This window comes from Oryzias latipes, chromosome 1, assembly GCF_002234675.1.
Source record: "Oryzias latipes chromosome 1, ASM223467v1".
In the NCBI taxonomy this organism is placed as follows: domain Eukaryota; kingdom Metazoa; phylum Chordata; class Actinopteri; order Beloniformes; family Adrianichthyidae; genus Oryzias; species Oryzias latipes.
In genome coordinates, this window is record NC_019859.2 from 24,861,180 (window position 1) to 24,869,310 (window position 8,131).

At 40.8% G+C, this 8,131-nt stretch overlaps 1 protein-coding gene across 1 annotated transcript in view; it reads right to left on the reverse strand.

Annotated features, from left to right (window-relative positions):
• Positions 1-5,302, reverse strand: part of mgat3 (mannosyl (beta-1,4-)-glycoprotein beta-1,4-N-acetylglucosaminyltransferase) — an 83,485-nt gene extending 78,183 nt beyond the window's left edge. Inside the window, exon 1 of the mRNA XM_011478417.3 lies at positions 5,121-5,302. The gene's annotated coding sequence lies outside the window, so the exon portion shown is untranslated. The remainder of the gene's footprint in view (positions 1-5,120) is intronic.
• Positions 5,303-8,131: the final 2,829 nt, after the last annotated feature.

The following is an 8,131-nucleotide window of genomic DNA, read 5'->3' on the forward strand; positions in this document are numbered from 1 at the left end:
GAGCAATTCTGCAGCCAGGGTTTACTCCAATAATCAGGCTCTGTAATTTGGAGGAAACCTTTTTTTTATTAATACTTTTCCGGGGGACAGGGCAACAGACCCTTAACTTGCGCTCACACACTAACTCTCGCGCTGCCTGGGCGCTCTGATTTACACGTAATTTAAGACGTAAAGTTTGACTGCGCTGAGCTGAAGCAGAGACTCTCTGGGATGATCTCATGAACACAAACATGGAAACATTGTTATCATGTGAAACTATTCAAAATAAATAAACCTGATCTTTTAACAGTCCATGTACATTGTGCATCCGTGCATTTTTACTGAGATAAGCGCAGGCAACCGCTCCATGTGGCTATAAGGCTAAAACATTAGCTGGTAGCCCATCCCACACGCTGCATGTTGCGTTCATGGAAACTCCAGTTCATAGACGTTTTGTGGAACTCCAACAGCCACCCAGCCTAACTTAGACCACTACTAGATGTTCATGAGAAGATGAAAATTGCCGAACCGACCACAAAATCACCCGAATTATGCACACTCGCCCAAAGCCACTTTTGTCCTCAAATGTAGAACCAAAACTGCCCAATTTCTTGTAACACTGTGGATGTGTTGAGGTGCATACTCCCCCTAGTGTTGAGGAGTGTGCATTGCGCCATCAGGTTTGGTGAAGCATCTTCGATCGATATAGTCAGGGTGCTGCTGCTCATGTCTGAGTAAAGGAGTAGCCAATCACAAAAGTGTCTCCGCCTTGTCTAGTTTGATTGACAGACAGACACATTCTCCTGAAAAAGCTCTTCATGAAATAAATACGCCATTGTGAAAAACAGCAACATGAAATAAAAACAAAGCTACTTTGGAAAATAAAGATTTTGAAATCCAAGGTTCTGAAAAAAGGCGTAGAATTATAATAATATTCCACATGATTAAAATGAATATTTTAAAATGCTGTTTTAAAATAATGAACAGGTTTTTAAAGCAAAATGAAATATATTGAATGATATAATGGCTAATTTAAAATCTGTGTGCAGGTTTTTCACCATTTCATGATCTTTTTATATTTATGAGAGATTTATTGGTTGATTGTGTATTTGCATGAGGTTATATTTATTTATTTAATTAAATATTTATTTATTTAATTATGAACAGTATAGGACTCCATAGAAACCAACGCCGTATATCAACTCTTCAGCAACTCTTCAATCTCTCCCGCTGAGAGCGCTTCACCCAACTTCTTATTCTGCCGCATCAGCCCTCCTATTTCCCTTATTCGGCCCATGGCTGAACCCCATTGGTCCAAACAACCTAACGACAGTCTGAGTGAAAGAACCGAGACCCAATCAGCATCTCTGCTTGATGCGTTCAATGAACTCCAGAATTTAGAACGCGACCCAACAACAGCCATCCAGTCCAATTCAGTCCGCAACAATATGTTTAAAACTAAATATACTAGTGAATGTGTACATTTGATGTAATTTCAAAACTTTTAAAGTGCAATAAGTCTGTGGATTTTTTTGAACAACATTGTTATGCTGTTGCTAATAAATTGTGAGTATTTCTTACCATTATTACGACTTCTGGTGCTGCATGGTTTTGTTGATGGTCTAGTCTGGTTTATACGTTGTGAGTTTCTGCTTCATGCAGGCGTTGAGACTTTATTCGTGATTGTAGGTTGATATGAATGTTCTGTAGATGGGAGAAAGACTGCTCACATGCAGACATGGAGCCAAACACACACTCACGCTGCAGTGTGTGACGGGCAGCGTGTTTTAAGTTTTGACAATCCCTGCGCGATTCACCTTGCTGCCTGTGCGCATATCCCCCCCCCCCCCCTTTCTTCCTCACGCATCCCGCTGCAACTGCGCGCTCTTTCTCAGAGACGGGAGCGCGCAGTTGCAGGGACGGTGGTTCGCAGGTTTCAGGCTGTTATAAACTCTGTGAAGTAATAGATGATAGTTAATTGATAGCAGTGCAGATTTTTTTTCTCCAAGCACCGCTACTACTGCGCGCCCCCCCTGGCATTGCATCGCACCCGGGAAGGACTGGTCTAATGAAGAAAAAAAAAGTATAATTAAGGATTTGTCTGCGAGCCACATGTGACCATCAAAAGAGCCACATATGGCTTGCGAGCCATAGGTTCCCGACCCCTGCTATAAGTGAAAGAGCTTTGAAGATATGAATGTTTGTTTGGATGTAGTGGTGAGATAAGCTGCCCTATAGAAATACATGGGTTTCTTAGCTCAGCAGAAGATGAAATGTTTTCTGAGATTTCTGATTGAATGCACATAAAGACATTAAACTTGAGACGAATACATTTATTGCAATAAAGTTTATAGTGTCTGTATTTATTAACTGACTTCTTGGTTCTGTTTTTATCAGAGATGGGTTAACAGATCCAAGAAGAAGGACATTTTATATCACTTAATTCCACCACTTGTGAGCTTTAAAAAGTGAAAGAATGATTATAATCTGACTTATTTTAGTCACAGCATCAATTTGTTCGTGGCGGTCCGTGGCGCAATAAAGGTTGGGGACCGCTGATTTAGAAGATGACATGCAGCTGAGAGCAGACCTGGACTTTGAACCCGTTACCATGGAGACAGCACTCTCTTTCAGATTCACGGATGCAATGATACAGGCTTTGCAGAATTCCAGGGGACTTTTGAGGCTTTCAATAACACATGCATTTTTGTTTGGTGTAAATTCAAAACAGATCCACTTCATTACATGTTTGGAATAAATTAATAATTTGGACAATCCTTTACATTTTAATGCTATTTTGCTATATAATCATTCTATTTACATCATGCTACCCCGCATAGCTAATCTGGCATCTACTGAGGTTTTTTAAGATTATTTTACTAATATTTTAGTATTATGCTAGTTAATTTGTTTAATTTGTTTAATTTGACATCTACCAAGGGTTTGTGAGATGATTTGGCATTTAGCTAAAAATGTAAAGGTTTTCTTAAGAAACAATCAAATTCCGAATCAACTATTTAGGTACATCCCAGCATTTCCTCCTTCAGTATCCTTTTTTCTGCCATTTATGGACAATTCTGCTTACTTCTGCAATGATGTTACAACTTGGTTGGTTTCTCTGCAATGCAACATAATTACAGCATTACAATGGTAATGTCCTATGCAGCTTTGCACGTTTGGCTCCAAAAACGTTTGCAAACTTTACGCAAACAGCTTCAGCAATTTATCCAACCTTTAATTTCAATAAATTTCACCTTCTTCTGCTAGAAATTATGCAAATAGGCAAATAAAAGCAACCACCTTTAGCAATTACGCAATCAAATGCATTTTGACAGGAAATACAACTTTTCTAGCTATTTTAATTCTTATGTACGGTTTTTGTCCATTCTTATGTTCTGCATACGTTTGATTTCTGACAATCAAGTGTCAAAATGTTCTGCAAATTTAGGACATTATTCCTGTCTTCTGCAACTTGTGGTTTTTCTGCAATCCAACAAATTGCTGCATTTTTTCTTATAGACAAGGAAGGCTTTTCTTCAACTTTAAACTTTCTGCAATCCTATCTTCTGCATACTTTGTGCTATTCAAAAAATTCAAAGATCCATTTCTTCTGCTCTTTGTGGACCTTTCGACTTTCTTTTAATCATTTTGCAAATATTTATAGTTTTTAAAATAATTAAAGTAGTTTAAATTTCAAATATAATGGAAGTCACTGAGGAGCCCGCTTTTACTTCATTGCTTTTAAAATGTATCTCCTCCTACAATGTTTGACCTAGAGACACCATTTGAACTTTAAAATATAGTGGAGGGATTTGATTTTACTGGTGTTACTTTTCTTTTGGATATTTCACATAACTTTTGAACTACAGCTGTTTGAATACATATAGTTTTTAACCCCACATCAGACTTTACCATTAGTGTCTATTGCAGAATGTTTGCTGAGCCAGAGTGGGTTGACATCATCGCTAGAGTGAAGATTGAGTTTTATTTTTTTAAGACAAAAATTAGATTTAGAACAAACTGCTGTAACTCAACCACTGTTTGTCGCAGTGACACAATTTTTCTCAGAAAAACGTAGGAAAATGCCTCTAGTTTTAATAAATGTGACCCTCAAACCTGTGAGGCAAAAACTTTTGCCTCTACAGGCCCCAGACAGACACTAAGATCCATTATTTTTCCTACGCCCACCCATATTAAATCTTTTGGCTACTTCTCACAGCAAGGCATGTTTTAACTTGAGATTCTGAGAACAGATTTGAACCCAAATACATGAAACTTTCACAAATTGTAGCCCAAAGCCTTGTGATTGCTACAAGGGTTCAACATGTTTAATAAGTGAAGAAGTTTTAAACATAGGAATATTTGTTTGGGTTGGGGTCAGTTTTTCTTTCCCTTTCTGCTAGAACAAATTGGTTATATTACAATGGTAAGGCTTCTGCAAACAGCTTTACTAACTTATTCACCCTTTTTTTCTTTCAATAAACGGCAGCTTCTATTGCTAAAAGTTATGCAATTCACTAAGTAAGAGCAACCACCTTCAGCAATTACGCAATCAAACTTATTTGGGCAGGAAATGCAACTTTTCTAGTTACTTTTAAGTTGGAGTAACTGAGTTATTTACTCACTTAGTGTTTGGGCAATGTTGCTCGTAACTACAAAAGCGGCAGAGTTTTAGGGCTACCAAAAGCAGTTATTTTTTTGTTGACAACTCCGTATGCCATGTAGAAATGTGGAAAATGGACAGGAAAGGAAAGGCAGACATGTTAAAAGCATTTGACAAAAAAACATGGTGGGAGCAATCCTGCCAAAATAAGAGGCAGAGAATCAATGCAAATGTGGCACCAACGTAAAAATGTAAAGTACTGCTGCAGTTGCAGTGCAACTTTACTGAGAAATCAAGGTAACACCTGCTGGCACATATGGTCAGAGCTGCCAGAATTTATGTTCTTCTGCAGTATGACCGGTTTTTATGGTCCCCATAAATGTGGTTGGTCCCAGTAAAGTTCATGATGAAGCAACAGTTGGTCGTGTATGATAACCAGTGCGCAAACTCATAGTAAAAAAAAAAAAGACAATTTATGTTTCAAAAAAAGCATTGTCCAAGTGCAAACACCTTAAATATTTCCATGTTCTCCTCTTACCTCTTGTTGCCCTGAAAGGCTCAGTCCTGTGGCTTATATTATAGTTGCATTTCCACATTTAGACGTGTCTTGCTGTCTCTGTCGAGCTTTTCTGTGGCTCTCGGTAGAATGCGATGTTCTTTCAAGATGAAGACAGAAAGCATGAGGGGTGGTTTAAATGCTGTCCGCCTTAGTATCTGTATCCAGACACTGAACTGCACCCTGAACACAATCACTGTGAGGCAGGTCCTCTGGTTACTTTTTAACTCCATTCAAATACCAATAAACAAAGGAAAAATAGTGCGGAGGAATACAGTTTTATTCATTTTTGGAGCTGCAGTAGCTCAACCATTCTTTTTCACATTATAGCAGAATATAAAAACTGATCTTGAACTATTCACCAAAGACTGACTGAAATTGGGAGTGGCAGAAATAAAGCAAAGGAGGAGAAAAATCTTATGGCCAAATGTTACTTTAGGCATGTGACATTGTTCACTGTTTCCATGAAGTTGGGCCATTTTGACCATTAAAGGTAAAGTAGATCCTCAAGATTAGCTGCTGAATTTTTTTTTTTTGTGAAAAATCGTTTATGTGTTCATGAATGCAGACAGCGACAGTCAGCCTGTCAGCCAGGCGGAGATGACATAACTAGGAGATGGAGTGACAGTTGGGTGTCCACAAGGCCGTGGCAGCTGGATTGCTGGCCGGCAGCAGCTCTGATTGCGCACGATGTGTAAATGTTGCCTGGGGTATATAAAAAGCGTCACACGTTATAATTTTACAGGATATTTTCTGTTCAGAGACACCTGTTGAAGGAACATCTTGAAAGCAAATGAATAAACTGGAAAATTAAAGATGTTTTAGTAATGCCAGAAGTTCTATGTTAGTGGGACGGCAGCACGGCGGCAGGGAGTGGCTGTCAGTCTGAAATCGGTCGATCTTCAGATGATTTTGGGGACCTTGGAGACCTTCCTATCAGTCAATTATCGCGCGCTGCTGGACTGCCACCATGCGACCTCCAAATGTGCCTGGGTGCCTGACCGGTGTCAAAAAAATTGTCCGATCACCTTTTGATTTGACCTGTTTCTCCCTTGCCTCCCTGCTCTCTGGTGTTGGGGTCCCCTGTGGCAGTCCTGTGTCTGGCTGGATTGCCTGGTGGGTGGATTGTCTTTATCTGCTATACCGTACTGGTGTCGGGGGTGCCCTGGCAACTGCTGTAGCTTCGGCGGGGATCTTGCTGTGGGGATGGCCGGACACTCTCCTTTTTACATTCCATCATCTGCCTTAGCAGAACATGAATACCCACCTGAGCAAAGGTGTCAGCTCTTGCACAACCTTGCACAATATTCTGTAACAGAAATGCGTTTGTATGCATATGTGCGTGTGAACTGTAGTTGTGTGGAGTACAGTACATGTTGACATAATCGAAAGCAAAGATTTTTGGAGCCATCAGGTAAGTTTGTAACACTTGAGTATGTGTGTCAACAGGTCCCGCCCCTCTTGACTAACATTTACACCAGAAGGTGATGATAATCCTCCAGCATCTTGTTGCTTAATGATTCTACCTCCCCTCCACCTCTGTAATCATCCTCTAGATTTCTTTAACTCCCCTTTTCCCCCTTTCTTCTGTGCCCTTACCCCATCTGTAACATCCCTTCCTTCATTCCCCCCTCTCTCTCTCTCTCTCTCTGTATATATATAAAATTTTTACTTTTTCTTGAAACATATTTGCTGAAAAACCTGCATTTAGGTTGCAGCACAATGTCAGTTTGACTTATGTGACTTAGGCTTAAGGGAGCCCAGAGAAATCCCTATTTTTGAAAAGCCCACCGAAGCAAATTGTCAATTCATTCATTTTCTAAACCGTTTCTTCCCTTTCGGGGTCACAGGGCTGCCGGAACCTATCCATGCACTCTCACATCAAGGGCGGGTGTGGTGCAGCGGTAGGGCGGTCGACCCATGATCATAAGATTGCAGGTTTAATTCCCGCCTTGCACGCCCATGTGTCGAAGTGTCCTTGGGCAAGACACTGAACCCCACCTTGCCTCTGGTGGTAGGTTGGCGCCAGTGTTCGGCAGCGGAGCCGCCATCAGTGTGTGAATGTGTGTGTGCATGGGTGAATGGGACTGTGACTGTAAAGTGCTTTGGGCCTTCGTAAGAAGGTAGAAAGCACTATATAAGTATACGGCATTTACCATTTACATCACCCCTTTGGACAATTTAGAGTCCAATTAACCTACGAAGCATGTTTTTGGATGGTGGTAGGAAGCCACAGTCCCCGGAGAAAACCCACGCATGCACGGGGAGAACATGCAAACTCTACACAGAAAGGTCCTCCATTGATGTTCTGGTTCAGGTCCCCCAGCTTAAGAGGCAAGAGCGTTAACCACTGTGCCACTGTGCAGCCCAGTCAAATTGTCAATATCCATCCTTTTTTAACCCTTGTGCTATCTTAGATGACCCCACCCTTACATTGACGTGTTCCTCCCTACCATGACAAAGGTGGATAAAGGTGGAAAGATTTATGTAATCCATGGACACCAGTGAAAATCACAAATCATTGAAGAAAAAAGGTTCAGAGGACTGTCTAGTGGGTCTAGATGACCCAACTCCCAACGTTAAAGTGCCTAGGATAGCACAAGGGTTACAGACCAACTCCAAATAAAATTGTGTTTTTGGTGCTGCATATTTCTGATGTTGGCGGAAAATAAACTCAAAATTGCATTTCTGAGTATTTCTTTATTCAAATAATTGTGAATCAGAACCTGTGACAGACTGGCGACCTGTCCAGGGTGTCCCCTGCCTTCGCCCACAAGTGGCAGGGATAGGCTCCGGCAGCCCTGTGACCCCGAAAGGGAATAAACGGAAGAAGATGAATGTGAATCAGAAGCAAAGGAAAAAATGGCATTTAAAACTGAGTAGGTCTTAAGCTCCCTGCTCTGCTCTATTCTGATGCATCCACTTGCAGATGACTAGATCCATGGACGTCTACATTTCCTCATCTGACAAAACTGTACAGCTGGATAGCTCCG